The sequence below is a fragment of the Cotesia glomerata genome, unplaced genomic scaffold, assembly GCF_020080835.1.
Source record: "Cotesia glomerata isolate CgM1 unplaced genomic scaffold, MPM_Cglom_v2.3 scaffold_11, whole genome shotgun sequence".
Classification (NCBI taxonomy): Eukaryota; Metazoa; Arthropoda; class Insecta; order Hymenoptera; family Braconidae; genus Cotesia; species Cotesia glomerata.
The window spans coordinates 593,135-615,402 of record NW_025401443.1 but is presented as its reverse complement, the minus strand read 5'-3'; the positions used below and the strand labels follow the sequence as shown (position 1 = coordinate 615,402).

The 22,268-nt window shown below is 39.7% G+C and overlaps 1 protein-coding gene across 1 annotated transcript in view; it reads left to right on the top strand.

Annotated features, from left to right (window-relative positions):
- Positions 1-22,268, top strand: part of LOC123273588 (lachesin-like) — a gene marked incomplete at its 3' end in the record, with an annotated part of 449,749 nt that overhangs the window by 401,489 nt on the left and 25,992 nt on the right. The window lies entirely within an intron of this gene.

Genomic DNA, 22,268 nt, shown 5'->3' with positions numbered 1-22,268 from the left:
GCGAAAACATTCAGGGAAGATTCCTAGGACCTTCAAACGACAAAATCTGATGAGAACTCGATTTTCGAAAAACGAGGTTAAACCAATAACTACTCGATTTTTGAAAATTTTCAATTTTCTTAGCGGGAAATTAAAAATTTTATACTCTCCAAATTTTGATCAATCGATAAAATTAAAGAAATACATCTCCCAAATTTTATCAATATTATAGTAAAGAACACCAAAACACAAAGAAAAATTAGGAAAACGGTAGACCCTGAAGGCCATTCCTGCAACTTCCAGCTAATTTCATACCTAGGTGCTTAAAATTGCACTAATGATGTTCTTGAGCTCTTTGAGCTCAGAAATACTATTGATGTGTTATTTTTAGCTCTCCGAGCTCAAAGAGATTGCTTTTCAATGCTGTTGAGATCCTCGAGCTCTAATAATTATTTTATTATATCAAAAACGATCCAAAAACACATGTCGGAGTCATGTGAATAAAAAAATTAGGACAACGGTTGACACTAAAGGCCATCCTGGCAACTTCCCGCTCATTTTGTACTGAAGCGCTCAAAATTATACATTTCGTTTTTGAGCTTTTCGAGGTCAGAAAAATGATTTTTGTGTCATTTTGAGCTCTTCGAGCTTAAAGCTCTGATAGCAGTTTAATAAAACACAATTTTTTGAATTTTCAAACCGCAATGACTTTTGAATAAATTTTTTTGAAGCCTTATAAAGAATCTTTGAGTATGCATTGATCAAACTAGGAATTTCGGGGTGATTCCGAAAAAATAATTTATTCGGTTTTTTCTCGACAACGATAACTCACGAACGAATCAACCGATTAGTTTTTGGAATTGATCAAAACATCCGCTTGAAAATTATTCAAAAAAAAAACTTTTTTTTTTTATTTTATTTTTGAGTTTTCTCAAAATCTACTTGTTTGAATCGGTTCAAATCGCATTAGAAATTAAAGTTTAGTCAATCTCTTTCAAACAGCGCAAACTGTGATCGAATCGGTCAAGCCATTCAAAAGTTATGAGAAGATTACACACACACACACACACACACACACACACACACACACACACACACACACACACACACACACACACACACACACACACACAGAAACGTGGCTGGTCTTAGCTGTTCGCGTTATCGGTTATTTAATGCAATATAAAATTTGCATTTTATTTAAAAATAATTAATTGCACGGAAATTAAATATATGAATTTGATTAAGTGTATTTAAACGCAAACTGGGCTAAAAAGACACGCTCGTTCTTCCCAGAGTATAACCGACAACAACTCGAAAGTTAATACAGTCGGTGCTGCTCCAGAATCCTGTAGCTTTCGATTGACCAGGTCGACAGCTTTCAAAGCTACAAATAGCTGATGAGGTTTAAGGACCAGGGTATCTTGTGGCGGCAAAACAACGTTGAAAGGGTACTAGCTCCGACACAAATCCGGACTTTTGCCGTGTATTGCTCCGTTTGACACAACTTACCAAAAAGAGAGCTGGGGATTTGTTTATTATCAAATACTGAGTATGCAGCTCAAAGATATTCCGTATTCCCGTCCAAGATAAAGCCAATAAATCACCTCACTTACAACAGGTACTTTTATCTTAACTATACTTATAACTAATAAAGATATCTTCCACGTGGCTGTAGATCAGTGATCCCTGGATGTTGGTGATGGACGAAAATCAACAAGGCGTCGACAACTCAAGACTTCCTCATTGAGTAAATTTATGTAATAAATTTATGAAAGACAATGGACGCCTCGAATTGCACAAGATGGCTGACTTTTTGGATCCTTACAAGAACTCAATAGTGTTGACCAGCAACGAGTCAATTTACGCGTTCCAGTTAATTAAAAATAATGTGTGTGTGTGCAAGTCACACACGGTAGCAGTGAAACTTTCGAAAAGTCCCTGATTAAATATACTCATTGAAAAGTATTGAAAAAATAAGCAATCTCTTCATGTAAACTGTATATTAGAAATACATAAAAAAAAGTATTAGTATTATTGAAAAAAATTCAAATTTCATCATTTTCAATACTTTTCAATTAGTATTTTCAATCAAGGGTAGGCTACGAGAGATTGAGATAGATATAGAATGTCAGGAGTATTAGGATAAATGTAAGGTTTATTATTTTTTACCGAGCCTAAAAATTATTTAATATTTTAATAGGCTTGTTCAAGTTTACTAAGTTCTTCGCTGTACTGAGCTTAGATTAATATAACTTGCATTGTTTTTCTTATAGATATTCTTTAGAGAGAATGTAGTCACTTTTAGTTTTTAGTACACGATCTACTAAGATCTCCCAAGAGCTTAGTAAACTTGAACGAGCCCAATGTAAACAATTATATTACATATATTACATTAAGTCTCTATATTTTCACATTGAACAAATGACACGAGAGGTTTATAGTAACTGAAATAGGAAACATGTAACGGGTTGTTTTCCGCTCGTTGGCCCCTTAATTAATTTAATAGAAATAAAACAATACCTAGCAAAAATGATTCTAAATTAACAAGGGCGCCACCAGGATTTTGTATCTCGGTTCCTGGAACCGGAAACCAGAGCTGAGCTTAATAATCTACTGGGAGAGAGAGTGGAGGAAGGTGGTTCTGAAAATGAATAGATTTTTATTTAACAAATTAACCGGTTTTTATTCAACAACAAAATTAACAACTGTACACTTGCACTTACAAATAACAACTTAAGACTACAGCCTAACTAACGGCTGACCAGGACTTCTTAAAACTAACAAAAATTCTTAATCCTACAGTACCCTCATATGGAGCGTCTATACTGCAGTTTCTAACTAAGTCGCGCTGTCCACCGGACCCTCACGCTCTATCAAAATTCTTAATCCTGACGGTACCCTCTTATGGAGCGTCTATACCGCAGTTTCTATCTTACTACCGTGGTACCCCACTTGGCGTCTATACCACGGCTTCTAACTTACTACTGTTGTACCCCACTTGGCGTCTATACAACGGCTTCTAACTTACTACCGTTGTACCCCACTTGGCGTCTATACAACGGCTTCTAGGATTTCCCGCCCCGGAGTCAGATGGACTCAAGCGTGCTCAACGTGCCTCTTGAGCGGTACTATCTCACACACACATTACCCACGCGTCTCCACACACATATCCCGCTCACACACACAACTGACTCTACTTTACTTTTATTTCCGGATTACAAAATTACTCCAAAAAAGTCAACGTTCAATTCTTACTAAAATTATTCAGTCATTAGCTCGAGATTAAAATCATAAACAATTTTCACAATTAATAATTACTACTTAAAATTTGCGACTTAAAAATCGACGCCTAAACTTATTTCAAAATTACCACGAGTTTAACTCTGTGCATTAATCTAAATTCTTTCGAAGAAATTTCTTTATAAAATTAACTAAATTTTTTCTCGGACGTAATCCACACAATAAATAGTTTTATAACAATTTCTACCGGAACAATGATATTAAATTATTGACAATTTTTCAGCACATGACTTCAATATATAAGACAACCCAAGTAGAAATTGGCAATTAAATTAGATAATTAATTAGTAAATTCTCAATATACAAATTACTTGCCGAAAGTTTATCTACGGGTACATCAGTCTTATCTGCTCCGAAATTCAGTAAATTAATTCTCAATAATTAATAACACGTGGAATAATTATTTTCTAGTAATTTGAGAATGACGATTGGATAATTAATAATTCGCCTCGGTGTAAAATAATTACAGAAAATTATCCACGACGTTCAATTACTAAATGCGTCGCAGTTTTCTCAATGAATCAATTTCCGGTAATTAAAATTGTTTCCAATAAATAATTAAATAATTTTCAATAAATGATAAAATATAAATCAGTATATATAATTAATTGAATGGTAATTCAACTGCTATATTTTATAAAAATAGTCCAGCTAATAATTTTGTAAATTTACTGCGTCACAAAATTCTCAAGGAATTTGCGCGCTCAAAATAGACGCCTTTGTTCGTTACTGCGTAGTTAGCTTGACCTCGGGTACCAACGTTTGACCAAGTCGTGAGTTGCTGATTGAACTATTTCTCGATGTTCAGAAATTAATTAAATAATAAAACTGAATTTTAATGTAGCCCATCTAGGATGTTAATAATTATTAACCAGCTGAATTAACAACTTAGATACTCACGACCTAAACCCAGGAGGTCTAGAACATTCCTCGGGTGTAAAATCCCCAGGAGGAATTGTTCACAAGCTAACGAATTAAATTGATTAAAATAATTAATTATTATTAACAAATTGAATTACCACTTATTAAATCAAAATTGAGAAGTAGATCGACCAGTGAGCCGGGTATAAACCCCAAGGCTCAACAAAAGGACAAAATTCCAATACCTTAATAATCTTAATACTGAAGAAAACTCTACTCTGGAATTTGGCTTCCTTCCTAGCTGCTTTGGTTGGCGATGTCACTGGTTTCAGTACTTCACTACTTCTGATTTTCCATTGCCGCTTCACTTCCGAAGAAACCCAAAATTTCCCCCTCTTAATTCTAGTTGGGTCCCGAAGACTGAGACGCGCCAGTGCTACGTCGACTAACTACTTCGCACACGTGTGATCGGTTTTACCGATCAAGGGCAATTTACCCTGTTACAAACAAATGCTCTAGTTTCAATTTGATTCATATATCTTTGGGGTCATAATTTACAAGTAGGGTCAACCCCATTTTGGGCCATAACTAAGTGAAAAATTGAAACCTTTTAATTTTTTTTTATTCTGCTTATTTTTACGACACATTTAAGATAAAAATGTCGTGAAAGAAAAAAAATGATTTTGATAGCGTTTTTGCCTTCGAAAGGAAAAAATTTTGGCTCATTTTTTTGGATAAAATTTTTATTTGATCTTTTTTTGATGTTTCGATATATATTTTTTTAAAAGTACCTAAAAAAATGAAGAATTTGAAAAAAAAAATTGTTCAATTTGATAAGAAAAAAAAATTAACATGGCTTAGCTTGGATTTATCCCACTTGTAAATAATAACCATATTTGGAAAACAGCGTCAATTACTGTTTATGATCTGGTAGTTTTTGGTATAATTGTAAAATTAAGAAAATTAAAATATTCACACCAATAAAAATGCATCAACAATCAACACGCTTGCTTTTTATTAAAGCTTACTCATACTATAACATAAACGTTAAAATATAAGTAAAATGTTTTAAATTTACTAGTTTAAGTGTTTGAATCAACCAAGAAAATAATCGGAGCTTGCGAGGACCAATTAAATCTCGAGAAAAAATAGGAGCCTGCGAGGACTAATGAAATATCTGATACAGTCCCCACGCAGTCAAGAAAAAAATCGGAGCTTACGAAAACCAATAAAATACATAATACAGTCCCCAAGCAGTCAGCATGGTTTAAAAAATTTTTTGGAACTTCACTGTGATCCGAGGAGCAGAAGAAGACGGACCAAGCCAAGGAGGACCAACCAGCGGATTCAACAGCGAAATACATCAGCAGAGTCAACAGCGAGCAACAAAGAGAATCAACGGCGGGAGACAACAGCGCAGGTCCGCGGGGAATCAAGAGTTGACGAGGCCGAGGTCGAGGATTTGGAAGGCATCAATCGCGGGGACAGTGACAAAGTCCGGAGACAGGAATCCACGTTCAGGTGTTGGAGTGGCGTCAACGACTAAGTCTAGGTCCAACAACGGTAGATCTAAATCCGAGGACTAAAGCAGTGAACGACGGAGTTCAACGCGAGACTCACAGCGAAAGTACCCAGGAGGATCAGACGTGCAGAGTTAGTAGCGGAGTTAATTCTTCTGGAGATCGCCATTTTTGATTATATTATTTCATTTTATTATTTATGTATAATTTTGCTGAATAAAGCTAAAATTTATACATTTTAAAACTGAGGGTTATCTCTGACGAAAAACCTGGTTCTCGGCGAGCTATTCTTTCGCCTAGAATAAACAAAAGTATTTCAACCGTGAAGATAATTTTCCTTATTGGAGAAATTAAATAATCGACACGTTACAATACGCAGGCACAAACACATTTATTAAACACATACTAACATAACACGTAGAACGCTCGGACCTGGAGCAAGTTATAGATATAGATATACTGACTATCCCACTACACAGGAACATACATATAGACAATGTTTAGTAGACGATAGTGGGGATGCTACGAAGAATCGCGCAAAGAGGAGACCGAGAACGTCTAATGTGTTCTATCTCATTCTCTCGCCGGCTGAATCCTATACATTTATGTGTTTGTGTCTCTATGGACTTATTTTTTCGTTTCATCGAGTTTGAAATCACAACGATTCTAAAGAAGTTTCACTTCAAAAATGTAAAACTACCGATCATTACTAGGTAACGCAGTGGAAAGTAAATTGTACTGAATATTACTAGGTAACACGGTTTATTATACTTAATAAACAAATTAAAGTATAAGTTACAAAACAAAGGTATGAACATTACAAAAGTAGACAAAAGAATGAATGTCATCGCGTCTTCTTGCTCGCCGGCGACATAACAACGACCGGGACATCTTTAGTTACAATAGCAATTAATTAACTAGTAATTAAAATCGCGAACATTTTTATCGACACTTGCGATACGTAGGTGATTTATTTGTTTAACCATAACGATGGAAACGGCCACGTTATAGTCCCTCCGGCTTGAGGAGGCTACACTTTAAGTTGTAGGCGTCTCAAAACAGCTTGGACTCGATGGATCATTGCACCTGAAACAAACTTTGAGCTGCTTATATCTACAAGGGTTTACCCAGTTAAATTCTTGCTGTTCAATTAACTGTACTGACACTTTATTGTTACAGGTACAAACTTGTTGAAATCTTATTTATTAACTCTATCAATAAGTATCATTTAATGAGACTAATGTTCTTAAGGTACTATGTACTCTTGCGCGAAATACATTATTTTTGGTTAACAACAAATTTGGTAACATGTCTCGAAGAATTTAAGTAACGTAAAAAAAGAATAATAAAGGAATATAATTTAGTAGTTGACCTCTGATAAACTCTGACTGATCTAGCTAGATAAACAGAAGTTAATCTTCCTAGCCTCCATGGTACATAATGCGTTATGTGAATCACACCATGTTGAACCTATCATTGGTGTCTTTTTCTCAATGTTAAAGCTTATCAGGATATTGAGGAATACAATAATATAAAATATAAGATATCAAAAATTTAATAGTATAAAGAAACACACAAGAAAAAAAAAATTAATCAAAGGAAGCAAAAATAAACACTTTTAAGTAAGTCAATGGCACTCGTGGGCCTCTCGCAGATCAAACGCTGCTCTCGTTATTGACGTTGGGTTGTTTCAGGAACAGGGCACTGCCGAGGTCTCTCTTGACTAATCCAACCCGGGCCAAGCAACGTCCACATTTGGGATTGTACATGGGATGAGGAGCTTTGCACGCGAAACAGTGATCTCTCATCCACTCGACCGTCTTGCGATCTTTGAAGATACAATTGCTATCTCGATGTCCCAACTTCAACCCCAACCTCCAACAATTAATACAGTATTTTTCCCCAAATGCATCATTTGTGCACTCTTTAAATGAGTGACCGACCTGCTTGCACCTGATGCATCCAGGCGGCGTGTATGGTAAATTACGCGTTTCGACCTTCTGTGTAGCCACATTACGAGTTATCAGCGCTTTTTTCTTTAGATACTGGTCCACTTGTCGGGTTATATATGCGTCCCATGCTCTTTTTTTCATGGTGTGTCGAACATCAATAGCCGCAGTTCTCGGGATTTCACCCACCTGCTGAATTTGAGGGACCAGGAGAGGCTCTGTGAAAATGTCTCTCGGGTTAATTGGCATGGAGTCGCTGGCTCTTGGTTCTTCACTCACCACGAGCTTGCTGTTGAGCTCCTGATATATAGTCAAGCCAGGCTTGGCTTTTACTACTTTGATATTATGTTTCGCGCAGACTACTGGGCCACCAATAGAAGCCGGCCCACGACACAGGGAATGGCTCCAATACGTCTGGGTATCTTGACTTTGCCGATGCTTGCTGGTAGACTTCTTAATTACCCCGGTGGTTTTGGTTACGGGAACGTCCGGCTCAATTGTATCTAAATCTCCGACAATGGCGACGTCTGACCTGGACTGGGATACTACAGTGATAATGCTTTCAGCTGCTGGTTTACTGAATTCAGGGTTAGCCAACTCTTTGGTCCCAGGTGAAGTCGCTCCATTTGGTGTAGGTTCTGTTGTCTCCATGGCTGCTGCGCTAAAGGGGGTTTTATTAATACAGTTTGATCTACGAGGGAATTTGAGAGTAGACACATGGAAATTTCCAATACTTTCATTCTTATCATTCACTAGTTCAACAAGAGAGGCTGATACATATGCTTTTACAAAGAAGGGGCCTCGCATATAACGCAAGAGTTTAGAAGAGATACCATCAATTGCTTTGCTTAGCTTTCTATTTCTGATAAATACGGCAGCTCCGATAGGGATTTCGATAGCTGGTTTTGGCGGATCTAACGCGCGTCTACGTTCCTGATTTTTATTCATAAACTTTTCAAAATAATGTCTCATCTCGTCAATATACTTGAGCATATCTTTACGCGATTCTGTATTTTTAATAATACTTTCATCGAGTTGATCACGATTTTGGTCGAGATAAACCGGATCACGGCCGAAATTGAGATAAGCAGGGCTTACAGTCAGTGAACTATGTATCGAAGTATTATACGCGTATTTTAATTCAAACAAATGAGAATCCCAACTATTTTGTTTTTTAGTCAAAAACGATCGAATCATTATTTTTAAATTACGATTCACGCGCTCCACAGGGTTAGATTGCGGGTGATATGTCGGAGTTAATTCATGTCTAATTTTCCGGTCAGAACAAAAATCATTTACAACTTTATTACAGAATTCGGTACCATTATCAGATATTATGACTCTAGCTGTTCCCCAAGTTGCGAAAACTCGGCGTAAGAAATTAACTACGATCTTACCAGTCAGGGTAGTGACCGCTTCTGCTTCTAGATAACGCGTATATAGGTCACAAGCAACCAAAATGTGCGTTTTACCTTTAATTGACCTGGGTAAAGGTCCTACTGCATCAATGGATATACATTCCCAAGGTTCTGTGATAGGTCTGTTGCCCTTGCGAGAATGAGAGGATTGGAATCAGGCTTCTGTAATAAACATTCGGTACACTGTTCAACGTACTGTCTAATGTTTTTGTACATGTTGAGCCAATAAAATGAAGAGGCAATTCTTTCATACAATCTTTGTATACCCTGGTGTCCAGCTAATATATGGTCATGATTGTCTCGAAGGACTTGGTCAATTTCATCGTCTCGTATAACGCGTTTCCAATTTTCAGGGTGATTGGTAGGATAATGCTGTTTGTCGCGATCCCGAAAATAATATAATTCACCATCCACAATCTTCCAGGAAGGAAACCGTTCCGGGAATGTGGAAACTTCGTCGAGTTTGCGCTCGTGCCAACTAGTCAATTTGATTCTATGGTGAGTCAAATTTTCTTCTTCATCTGTCGCGTCTCCAGCGTCTAGATGTTCGTAGGCTCTAGATAATGCATCAGGGGCTTCATTTTTAGTCCCTTTACGGTGAAGAATGGTGATTAGTAACCCAGACAATTCTGTGGCCCATCTGGCTAGACGACTTCGCGGATATTTAATATTCTTCAGCCAGATTAAACTGGCATGATCAGTAATCACGGTGAATGGATAACATTCTAGATATCCGCGTAATTTCTTTACTGTCCACAAAACGGCCAGACACTCCTTTTCAGTGGTGGTGTAGTTGCGCTCGTATTTATTCAGTGGTCGGCTAATGGCCGTGATCATGAATTCTTTATCTTCTCTGGGTTGTGTAAGTATTCCAGAGATTCCAATATCAGAGGCATCCGTGTATAAGATAAAGGGTAATCTGTAGTCAGGAGTGGCCAGCGTTGGAGCATTCAAGACAGCTTGTTTTGTCTCTTCACCTTATTTCCAAGGGTTTTTCTCGCTTATCAGTTTATTGAGCGGTCCCTGAGCTCTGGCGACCCCTACCAAATGACGATGGTATCAATTCACTAGTCCTATGAATCTTCGGACTTGTTTACGCGTAGTTGGTCGTGGATATTCTACTACTGCTTGCATTTTCTCAGGATCTGGGGAAATTCCGTCGTACGTGATGACAAAACCCAAGAATTGTACCGAATTTTTGCAAAACTCGCTCTTCTCGCGATTAATTAAAATACCAGCTTCGCGTACAACTTCAAAAACTAATTCCAGCATGATCAAATGTTGCTCAAAGGTCAGTGTAGCGATCACCCAGTCGTCCATGTATGCCTGTACGAATGATTCCCACCAAAGTGGTAATCCTCGCTCTCTTAATTTCTGCCGGATTTTTGCTTTCAATTTCTCGGTCAACTTGATGAAGGTGATTGGAGCTGTCTTCAGACCGAAAGGCATGTACTTAAATTGGAATCGGCCGCGTCCTGGCACCGCGAAGGCTGTGATAGGCTTGCTCCTGTTGCTCAGCCTAATTTGAAGATATGCGTCACGAAAATCAATCTTGCTGATATATTTGGCTTGATGGATCGCATCTAGTAGAGTATCCATTCGGGTTGGAGAATGAGCGACGTCTTTTGTGACTGAATTTACATCTCGAAAGTCTATACGCATCCTTGGCTCTCCATTTTTTCTAGACAGCAAGACTGGTTGGCTACAATACTCACTTGTACTCTGTTCAATGATGCCGTCTTCTAGTAACTTGTCAACAATTTCGTGTAATGTTTGTAGTGTTTTGGGTGATCGACGATATTGTTTAGTTACAACTGGCTTATCGCTGGTCAATTCAATGTCATGCTCAATTAAATTCGTTTCACCAAGTTTGGCAGCATCTATTAATTTAAATTCTTTGTCGAGGAAATTTTGTAGCACATCAATTTGGTCATCTCCGAGTCTTAGTAACCGGCAGGCTTGATCTTGTTCCTTCGCGAAGTCTATCTGATGTGTAATTGGCAAATCTTGAAATTTTCAAGTTTCCTTGGCTAAGTCAAGCTGAAATCCGTGTCTTGACATCATATTCAATCCTAATATCATGTCATCTGGCATGTCAGGAAAGACAGTAAATCTCTCTTTCCAAACTTGATGGTCAATTTTTATTCGTAGACATACTCGAAGCTTTTCGTTGACAATTGATTTATCAGCTAAATGTATTTCTTCCCCGTCGAGTTATCTTTTATTTTCAACGCGTATTTCTTAACTTTGTCGAATAACTGGCGTGTTGTAAAATTTTCACTTGCTCCAGTATCAAAGATAGCTTCTACGTAGACATCTTCTACGTCTAACGGACAGACGATGGAGTGATTAAATCCCTTGGAATGAGGCACACGGTAAGGAATAGCCATCTCGTCTTTATTCAGAGAGTACATTTCTTCGTCATCACTTTCAGCTGATTTCGGGCCATTTTTGCGTTTATCTGGTGGTATTTTGTTTTTCGGGCTCAACTTTTTTAATGATAGAGGTCCAGTTGAGCCCCTTAGTAGTTTTTTGGCGCACACGGACAAGTAGCGTTCGTGACACTCTTGGTAAAACATCGCGTGCACATGACTATTGGGTCATTAATACATTGTCGCGTATAGTGGTTTCCTGAGTCCCCACAATTAAGACAGATATAATTTTCAGGTGGACTTCTTCCAGGGGAGTTTTCTCGGTTTCCTCCTAAGATTTTACTTGAACCAGGGTCTCTCACATCTGCGGCATAACTGACGTGTTTTCCGTTGCCTTTCGACGATCGTCAGTCTGGGCTTCTGGATCGAGGGAATTTTCCTTGGCGAGATGAGGTGTTTCCTACGTAGCTCACAGAAAAATTAGTTTCTTCAACTTCGTTAGAGTCCGAGTCGAGTACCTGAATAGCTTCTGAAGCCGAGGTCACGCGATTCGTTGGAGCTGGCGCCTTCTTTTTAACGTAGTACTTTTCGTTTTCATCGTATGCCTTGTTCAAATATTTTAAGTTCGTAGCTGCTAGGTTCACAGCAAACCGAAAACCAATGTATTCCGTTACTTTCGTTTGCCTAGCCTTGAGTTCAGCCTGTAACTGTTTAGATAATCTCTGAGAAATTATTTGTATTTGGACTTCCTCAGATGGTGGAGTGGTCATCTCCATGAAGAGTTTTTGCATCTCGTCGATGAATACTTGAGCGTCTTGACCTGCGGTCTGGTATTTATTGTATATTTTGGCGTCGATTTCGGGGTCAGCTCGGGGGTGAATGAAATACGCGGTGTATGCGTCAACAAAATGTTTCCAGGCCGTCCAGCGTCCAGAATTCAACCTCAACCATTGAGCATGGGTTTTAAGAAATAATGCTTTTACCAGACCAAGAGCTTTCTTATCCGAGATCTGTTGTTCGTTTTTGAAGTCAGTTAGCTCTTGTAAGTAAATCTTCGGTTGAGCTTCTTCTTCGGGAAAAACCAAATTGCGCGCTCTCGCCGATTTCTCCAACGCGATTGAATTTTCATGATCTCGTGACCTGTTTCTGTAAATATTATGCAGGTTACTCACTCCTGTATCTGAAGTAAGCTGTTGGGATGCGTCTTGCCCTCCAATCCATCCCAACTCTTTCCAAATCTCGCTAATTTCATCAGCGCGTTGATCCAAGACTTGTCCTACGTCTGTTTGACTCGAATGATGTACTGGGGAAGACATTGGCACTGGATAGGTGGTTAGAGGAGCTGGCTCATTTGCTGCGGCTCTCGGGATCTCTTGAACTAATTGAGATAGTTGCTCGTCGTTTCTTCGTAGGCTTTCACCTAAAGGGGCCTGAGTAACGGGTTGAGGCTCGGCTTGAGACCCGCTTTGAATCTCTGCTTCTGTCCACAACTTCTTGCGTATTTCTGGAATCGAAGATACTGCCCGAGCAATTTTTGCGGTGTGTTTTAGCGATGTCGTCATAACAACTTGAACGCTAGACAAAGATTTCCCTAACTCTGTTGTCGCATTTTGGGCTCTACTACACGAGGCTTTATTCGCGGAATTTTCCTCCTGTCGAGTTTTATTTTCTAAGCACAGCTCGTCAATTTGGCCAGCTAATGTTTGAAGAACTTCTGCGTGGAGGTTATCAGAGTGTACACTATTGCTACACGCAATACGTCTTTGGTAACTACTGACGTTGAAAGCTCCATCATAGCCTGCGACAGATGGCCCATTTTGGTATCCATCTGGTCAACACGTGAAGCCACATTTTGCATAAAGTCAGAAATGGCCAGAACATCCTTGGCCGGGCCAGACAGACTGCTGCGATTGATGGAATCTTTCCGGGTAGTATTGTATCTTCGGGGTTGGCTTGGGTCCCCTGTATCGTTGAGTCTCCAGCTCGTGGACACAAACGATATGATTTCTCTAAAACCTCCACGTTGACCACGGTGGGTTTGGCCTTTCCGCTGTCAGTCAACGCTGAAGACATTTCTTCCTGCAAGACCACAGGTGGCTGTGGAGGATCGACAGGACGATCATCTGCAATCTCTTCAATGTTTGACAAATTCATTTTGTCAAATCACGAACTATGGCAACGGTTGCATTGCTTCTTTCTTCTTGTCATTATGAACTTGGTAGATCAGTCAAGGGTCGTCAGTACGTCTGTGTTCGGGGATTTAGTCGATATAATCACCTGAAACGTAAATCGTGATAAAAAGGAATTCTGGGAACAAGGGGTGGCAACAGTTCCTATTTCTAGAACCTATTTAGGAAAATAAATTAGTAAATTTGAACATGAAGAATCATATGATGAAATAAACAAATCAAATAAGATCGTAAGAAAAATGCAGGTTCGATTTAAAGTCATCCCCTAATTTTTTTTTATTTCTTTGATTTAATTAAACAATTTTTTTTTGTAATATCAAATAATTCACGCAATTATTAAATCATCAGTCTGTTGGTTACTACTGGGCGCAAATTATCTCAATATTATTTATTTGATTCGTTAAAAATAACCCTTTTTTTTTTTAATTTGTTTTCAAAGAATAATGATGTGAAGAATTATGAATTCTTAATTTGAGACTGACCAACGCGTAATAATAACAACTTGTTGCTCGAATATGCTGAGTTATACTACAAGTTAATCTATCTCTAAACTATTTTTTTTTTTTTTTAATATTTTAAACAATAAATTTAAACAATTTTTAAATAAGTTATAGTTGAATAATTTCAATATTTATCTTTTTAAAAAATAATGACTGCGGAGAACACTCGTCAAATCCGCATCACCACTACCAAAATCAGACAGAGTTCTGGTCAAAACAATTATTTAAATAGTAATTACGTACTATAAAATTATTTAATAAATGATTAACTGATCAATCTCAATCTAGGTGTGATCACGTTCAATTAATTGATAGATTTCGAGGGCTATTGCTTGCTAAAAATAAGAAATTTCTATTTATAATTAGCAAACTTGGTCTAACGCACATGAAATACACAAAAGAAACTAACCAAACTCATTTATGGGATCCCTTTACAGAGTATAGATATAATGACTGAGAGTAAAATGTTAATTAAGTGAAATTAAAGAATAAATAATTTTAGAGTACCTTAAGACAGTAATTTAGATGGATTACGCTATGATTTTAGCAAGTATTCATCTCATAAGTAAGAAATAGTAAAGTTTTACTCACTCACACACTTTGAAAGAAAGCAGGACGTTTTAGTTATTAATTAACATAACTTACAATATTTGAAGGCTATCCTGGCAACTTCCGGCTCATTTTGTACTTAAGCGCTCAAAATTACATATTACGTTTTTTATCACTTCGAGCTCAGAAAAATGATTTTTGTGTCATTTTGAGCTCTCTGAGCTTAAAGCTCTGATAGCAGTTTAATAAAACACAATTTTTTGAATTTTCAAACCGCAATGATTTTTGAATAAATGAACCGATTTTCACGTGGTTGACAGCATTCGACACAGATTTTGAAGCATTATAAAGAATCTTTGAGTATGCATTGATCAAACTAGAAATTTCGGAGTGATTCCGAAAAAAACACTTTTTTCGGTTTTCTTGCGACGACGGTAACGCACGAACGAATCAACCGATTAGTTTTTGGAATTGATCAAAACAGCCGCTTAAAAATTATTTCAAAAAAACACTTTGTTTAATTTTATTTTTGCGTTTTCTCAAAATCTACTTGTTCGAATCGGTTCAAATTGCATTAGAAATTAAAGTTTGGTCAAACTCTTTCAAACAGCGCCAACCGTGATTGAATCGGTCAAGCCATTCAAAAGTTATGAGAAGGTTACACACACACACACACACACACACATACATACACACACACGCGCACACACATGCACACGGACGCACACACACACACACATACACACACCCAGACATACGGACATCATCGCGAAAACATTCAGGGAAGCTTTCTAGGACCTTAAAACGTTAAGATCTGATGAGAACTTAATTTTCGAAAAACGGGGTAAAACCAATATCTTTCCGATTTTCGAAAATTTTCAATTTTCTTAGCGGGAAGTTAAAAATTTTATACTCGACAAATTTTGGTCAATCGATAACATTAAAAAAATACATCTCCCAAATTTTATCAATATTATAGTAAATAACACCGAAACACAAAGGAAAATTAAGAAAACGGTAGCCCCTGAAGGCCATCTCTGCAACTTCTGGCTAATTCCATACCTAGGTGCTTAAAATTGCACTAACGATGTTCTTGAGCTCTTCGAGCTCGAAAATACTATTTATGTGTTATTTTAAGCTCTCCGAGCTCAAAAAGATGGCTTCTCAGTACTGTTGAGCTCTTCAAATAACCAAACAAAATATGCTCCCGTGGACAAAACTCCCCTTTAATGGGTTGGTCGCACTAACTGACCTAACAAGACGATCGTTCTCTGCTGTGACCCACTGGGAGTGACCGGAACCTGTATCGTAGTTTCCGACGATGCAGGCCACGGCTGATGTGAGCTTGCTCTACCGAGGTGTAAGTTTCAGTAGTGGATCAGGAGCCAGCCACTTCGGGCCTTGATCAGGAAGTACGCAGTGAGTGTTAGAGATCGGAATCTTCACCGCTCCGAGCGATTCTAGTCCGTCCGTGTATTCCGGGACTGGCTAAGTGTCGGCTAGGCCTCAGGGAACTGGGGTAGGAGTACAATCTCCGAGGGTACACCCGTTCCTAGTTATGGCAACCCGCTCCACTCCGTACGATGCGCTGGTAAATTAAAAAGTATGAGTAATTCAAAGGAAACAAACAAAAGTGGAAACGGACTACATGCCCAACAAGCAGCGATTGACGCAAGCGCTGAAATGAAGCGTTCGCAAGCGCTCAAACGCCTTGAAAAGCTGATCAGTGAGTTGAATGATTTCGTTCAACCAAAGACTGTCAGGCTATCGACGTGACTGACGAAGCAATTGACACCGGAGCTGAAGGTGACGGTGAATCAGTCGCGGAAGACAAAAGTGAAGCCAGCAACAAGTCAGGTAAGAGAAAAAATCGACCTTCTCCTGACCCAACAATCAGCCAAGCCATGAAAAAAAAGGATTTGAAGAAAAGCCCTCCACAAGGAGCGGCAGGGCGAAGCAACGAACAGGAAAAAGCGTCAGTCTGGCAAAAAGTTCAGTCCAAGCAAGAGCTAAAGCGACAGACGAAAGAGATGCTCTCAAAACAGACGTCAAAGGAGCCCCGACCTGAACCCAAGCGAAAGAAACCGCGGAAATGGATCAGACCGGATGCCCTCATCATTCGGCTGACAGAGAAAGCAAAGTACGCCGAGATCCTGCGTCGAATAAAACAGGACGTCCCTGACGACCAGGTCCGCAGTACGGTAGAGAAGATCAATAAGACCAATGCTGGAGATATGCTGATAACTCTGTCGAGGAAGAGCACCGACAAAGGCCAAACATTGAGAAAGACCATTGCAGACATTCTGAAAGAAGACGCAAAAGTAACCTGCAAAGGACCACAGGAGGTAATTGAGATCCGAGACGTCGATGATGACACAACTAAGGATCACATCCAGGGTGCCCTACAGGAGGAAGCTGGAGATGGCTGTGAGATACCACTAGAGGCAATCAAGATCCGTAAGGCCTATAGAGGTACTCAAATTGCCACAGTAATTCTACCAGCAGCAACAGCACAGAAACTACTGGATGGAAATAGCAAAATCCGGATTGGTTGGGTTAATTGCCGAATAAGGACAACGAAGAGACCTATTCAATGCTTTAAATGCTGGCATTTCGGACATCATGGATCCCAGTGCAAAAGCAAGGTGGACCGGTCGAAGCTTTGCATCAGGTGCGGACAAGAAGGGCACAAGATTGCTGATTGTAAAAATCCCGCCAAATGTGCATTATGTGCTGAGATTGAAAGTGCAGAGAATGTTGCCCACCATGCCGGTACCCATAAGTGCCCGTTATTTCAGGATGCACTCCAGAAGTTGACGAACAAACAAGCATGAGGATACTGCAGCTCAATTTCAACCATTGTGAGGCAGCGCATGACCTGCTCATGCAATCCGTGCGAGAACTAGAGCTTGACTTGGTACTGATAGCAGAGCCATATAAACACCTGAGTACCCAACCCTGGGAATCTGACAGCACATCCAAAGCTGTCATCTGGTCATGTGGCAAGCTCCCTTTCCAAAATGCAGTCGACAACAGCAATGCCGGCTTTGTAGCAGTATCAGTAGAGGGCATCCGCTTCTATAGCTGTTACGCACCACCTGGCCTTTCTACTGTCGAATTCACCGCATTTCTGGATCGACTTACCGAGGACGCGAAGCATTACCACCCAGTGGCAATAGCTGGGGACTTCAACGCCTGGGCAGTAGACTGGGGTAGCACGAATACAAACGCGCGAGGAAAGGAATTACTAGAAGTCTTTTCTACATTAGATGTAGTAATGCTCAACAATGGTGACACACCAACCTACACCAAAGGAGACACAAGTTCTACTGTAGATCTCACTTTCGTCAGTGGCAGCCTCACCAGAGGTAATATCAACTGGAAGGTGATGGATACCTACACAGCCAGCGACCACAACGCGATTCTCTGGGAAATATTAAACGCCCAGAGCCCGAGAAGACCTAAAAAGCAACTTAACACCATTGGTTGGAAGGTAAAAACTCTTGACCCAAGGGCATTGTTAGTAGCTCTCAATAGTGACCAGATTATCGCGGGCTGCGCAGATGATAAGACCAAGGACCTGATGAAAAGAGTGACCCAGGCGTGTGACGCCAGTATGTCTCGTAGACGTGGCATAAACACAAGACCTTCCGTTCACTGGTGGAACGACCACATCATCGCCCTTCGTAAAGAGTGTCATCAGAAGAGAAGAATATCTCAGCGTGGCTACCGACGACCTAACTCTGTGGAGCTGGTCGCAGAGTACAAAAAAGCCCGTCGATCCCTGAACAAAGCCATCAAAGAGAGCAAAAGAAAATGCTGAAAGGAGCTCATCAACGAGGTGGACAGAGATCTGTGGGGTAGGCCGTATAAGGTGGTCATGACCCATCTTAAAAACCAGCTAATGCCATCACCCACGTGTCTTCAACTCCTACAGAAGATCGTAAACGCGTTGTTCCCCGAACAAAGCAAGTTTAACGACCTATTAGCGCAGAATGAAATGGATGACATTCCATCTGTCACGGAGGGAGAACTGATGGAGGCTTGTAATCATGTAGGGAACAATAAAGCGCCGGGATTGGACGGGGTCCCCAATATTGCTTTAAAAACAACTATAAAAGCAGTGCCATCATTGTTCCTGGACGTCTACGACACATGCCTCAAGGAAGGGATTTTCCGTCGGAAGTGGAAGCAGCAACGACTAGTACTACTTCCAAAAGGGAAAAAGCCACCAGAAGAACCGTCATCTTATCGACCACTTTGTATGTTAGATACGGCAGGTAAGATACTTGAGCGTATAATCCACCAAAGAATAGAAGCAGTTGTCGATCTACTCCTGGCAGATAACCAGTATGGTTTTCGGAAAGGACGATCAACCCTGGACGCGATCAACTTGGTTGTTGCAACGGCCAAAGAGGCAATCGAAGGGATCAGATGGAAGGGTGGAGCGAAAAAGTACTGCCTGGTGGCCACTCTGGACATCAAAAATGCCTTCAACTCCGCCAACTGGGACTGCATTATGCAAGCCTTGGAAGAGAAAAACGTACCAGGATACCTACGTAGGATAGTGGCTAGCTACTTCACGGACAGAATCCTGAGATACGACACGAAAAATGGTCCAAAAGAGTACGGTATTACCAGAGGTGTACCCCAGGGTTCTGTTCTGGGTCCACTTCTGTGGAATGTCATGTATGATGGCCTGCTGAGACTGACTCTTCCAAGAAGTGTCAAGCTTGTTGCATATGCAGACGATGTAGCTGTCGTAATCGTTGCGAAACACCTAGATGAGATAAACCACATGTTTGGTATCACCTTTGAGAAAGTTAACCGGTGGATGGATTCAATAAATCTACAACTGGCTAAACAGAAGACTGAGGCTGTGCTTATTACCAGCAGAAAAGTGATAGAGACCATAAAACTGAAAGTCAGAGAACAATAAATCACATCACAACCATATATCCGATATCTGGGAGTGATGCTTGATGCCCGACTCAACTTTAAGCAGCAAGTCGAACACGTGAGTGCAAAAGCATCAGCAGTGGTAGCTAGCTTAGCACGACTGATGCCGAACGTCGGAGGCCCAAAGCAGAGCAGGAGACTACTACTATCATCTGTTGAAACACTAAATTTTTACTTAATTTAAAAATTTAATTATTTAGACCATTAAATCTCGCGGATAAGAAATAATCGCCTAAACTTCTAAAAATTAGGATTCGCTGCTCTGGGATATTCCGCTTCCGTGAACCAATGAGTGTCTTTGTCTTTAGATGATTTTATTAGTTTGAGACAGAAGTTCTCACGCGTGCCAGTTAATTTGTTTTACTTACTTACAAATTTTAACTGCAACGATGACCCTTCGTCTTTGATTGACCCTTTGGCAGGTTGTAGATAGATAATCGTAGTAAATAGATAGGTGAATAGTGGTAGTTTAGTAATAGTGTATAGCGTTGATAACAATAAACTTAACTTTATTACACAAAATAAGCACTTTTAATATAAACTTGTGGTATTTCGGTTAGGTAATTTAACAAAATATTTATAGGGATAGAATAATTAAACTTAGTGTTATAAATGATTGAACAATAGTAATAAACGTGGTGAATAATCACCTAATGCAAAAATAATAAAATTAATAGAAGTAATATAAAATATTTCTGATAATTAGTATTAAACTATTAATAAAATTTTAGTAGGTTTTAGTAGTAAGTTTTATAAATTTTGGTGAGTAATCACCTAATAGTGATAATAGTGGTATAGTAGTAAATTGACTAAGAAATATCAAACGTGGTGGTTGACACCGGGGGATAGGTCGAAGTGTCGATCATCGCTCAAGTTTTGAGGTTCGTAGCTGATTTTTCCCTCCTCGTGTCGTCTTGTGAAGTCACGGGGCTACACATTAATTTAGCTAGTGTCGGTAACGGAAATTTCGGGTGGTAGTTCGCCAGGCTGATAACATCGGGACATTTTGTAGTGTCTCACTGTAGTCACATCAGTGCTCACTTACGGAATATCTATCTGGGCGGACGCACTAGAAAAGCAAGAATCATGGAGAAAGGCTGGACCAGTCTACCGTCTGAGTGCCTTAAGAGTAGCAAGTGCCTTCCGCACAATATCTATGGAAGCAGTGTGTGTCATCTCCGGAACTTTGCCTCTCAGAGTCTTAGCTGAGGAAAGACGGATCCTTTACCAACGAAAGAAGTCGACCACACTAAGCGCTGAGGAGCTTGGAATAGAAGAGCGGCAGAGGAGCATAAGTAGATGGCAACTACAGTGGGATGCCACAGTGAAGGGTAGGTGGACGCATCGTCTCATACCAAGGATCAACGTTTGGCTCAACCGGAGTCACGGTGAGGTCAACTATTATCTTACACAGATGTTATCAGGACACGGCTGTTTCCGGGCGTATCTCCACCGCTTCAAGCATGATGATTCCCCGGAGTGCCCGTCCTGCTCAGGAGTCAATGAAGATGCAGAGCACGTTGTCTTTGAGTGCCCACGTTTTTACCCACAGCGAGATGAGCTGGAGAATATCCTGAAGAGGAAAATCCAACCAGAGACAATAGTAGCAGCAATGCTGTCATCAGAAGCAGCCTGGAACGCCACAAGCACTTTTGCTACAAAAGCTTGCTTACCGAGTTGCGATCCATTGAGAGGAAAAGAGCGAAAGATAGAATCTAGAAGGAAGAAATAACATCTTAGCCACCAGAAGGAAGAGCGGCAGCTAATTCCTCCCCCCGCGAAGAAATGCCTTACGGCGGTACCATGGGGGATCAGAGGATAGAAGAGAAAGGGGTTTTAGGGTTTAGTGGGTAGGGGCGTCAGCGTCGAGTTTTAGTATGACGCTGCGTCGAGTCACCACATATCCAGGCCAAACAGCTACGCCTGGAATCCGTAAAAAGGATCCCCCCCCCCCTAGAGAGGAAAAAAAACACACACACACACACTGAAACGTCGTTGGTTTATTACGCGTTAAATAAAACGTGATTTAAGACGTAAATTTATATCTATCAAATTTACGTTAGATAATATTAGATTAATTAGATATTCAGGGACGTTTCAAGTTGTATGTGAGTTTGCCTGGCTAGAATAAGACTCTCACTAATATATTAATCTGATAATAAATACCTCGAACTGGCCGTACAAAAACAATAATCAAACTGTTTTAACTGAACAGGCAAAGTAAATCAAACTATTTATTACAAAATAGGCAAAACGAATTAATTAAACTTAACGGACTAGGTTGAATTATTCAAATTACCACCACATGGGTAAGAGTCAACCTTACAAAGCCCAATTGAATTATTCAAACTATTCTAAAGAATAGGATTCAATTAGTTTAATGTTTTACTATGTGCTTCAACTAGCACATAGGGGTTGAAAACCTAACAGTTAACTACTTGGAACAACACCGTTAAAGGTAGCTACTGCTTTACAACTCGTAAAAGGCGGCAACAGCATGGTCAGTCGCGCTTATATAGTCTAGCCAGTGGCCATGCTATTGTATCTACTGACTGTACCCGAAGTTATCCGGAAGCATACGATGCCAGCATCGTAACTCCACCCTGCTTGACTTTAACATGGGTAAGGTAATCTAAAAATTTACCGATTAACTCCTGTTTATAGTCACA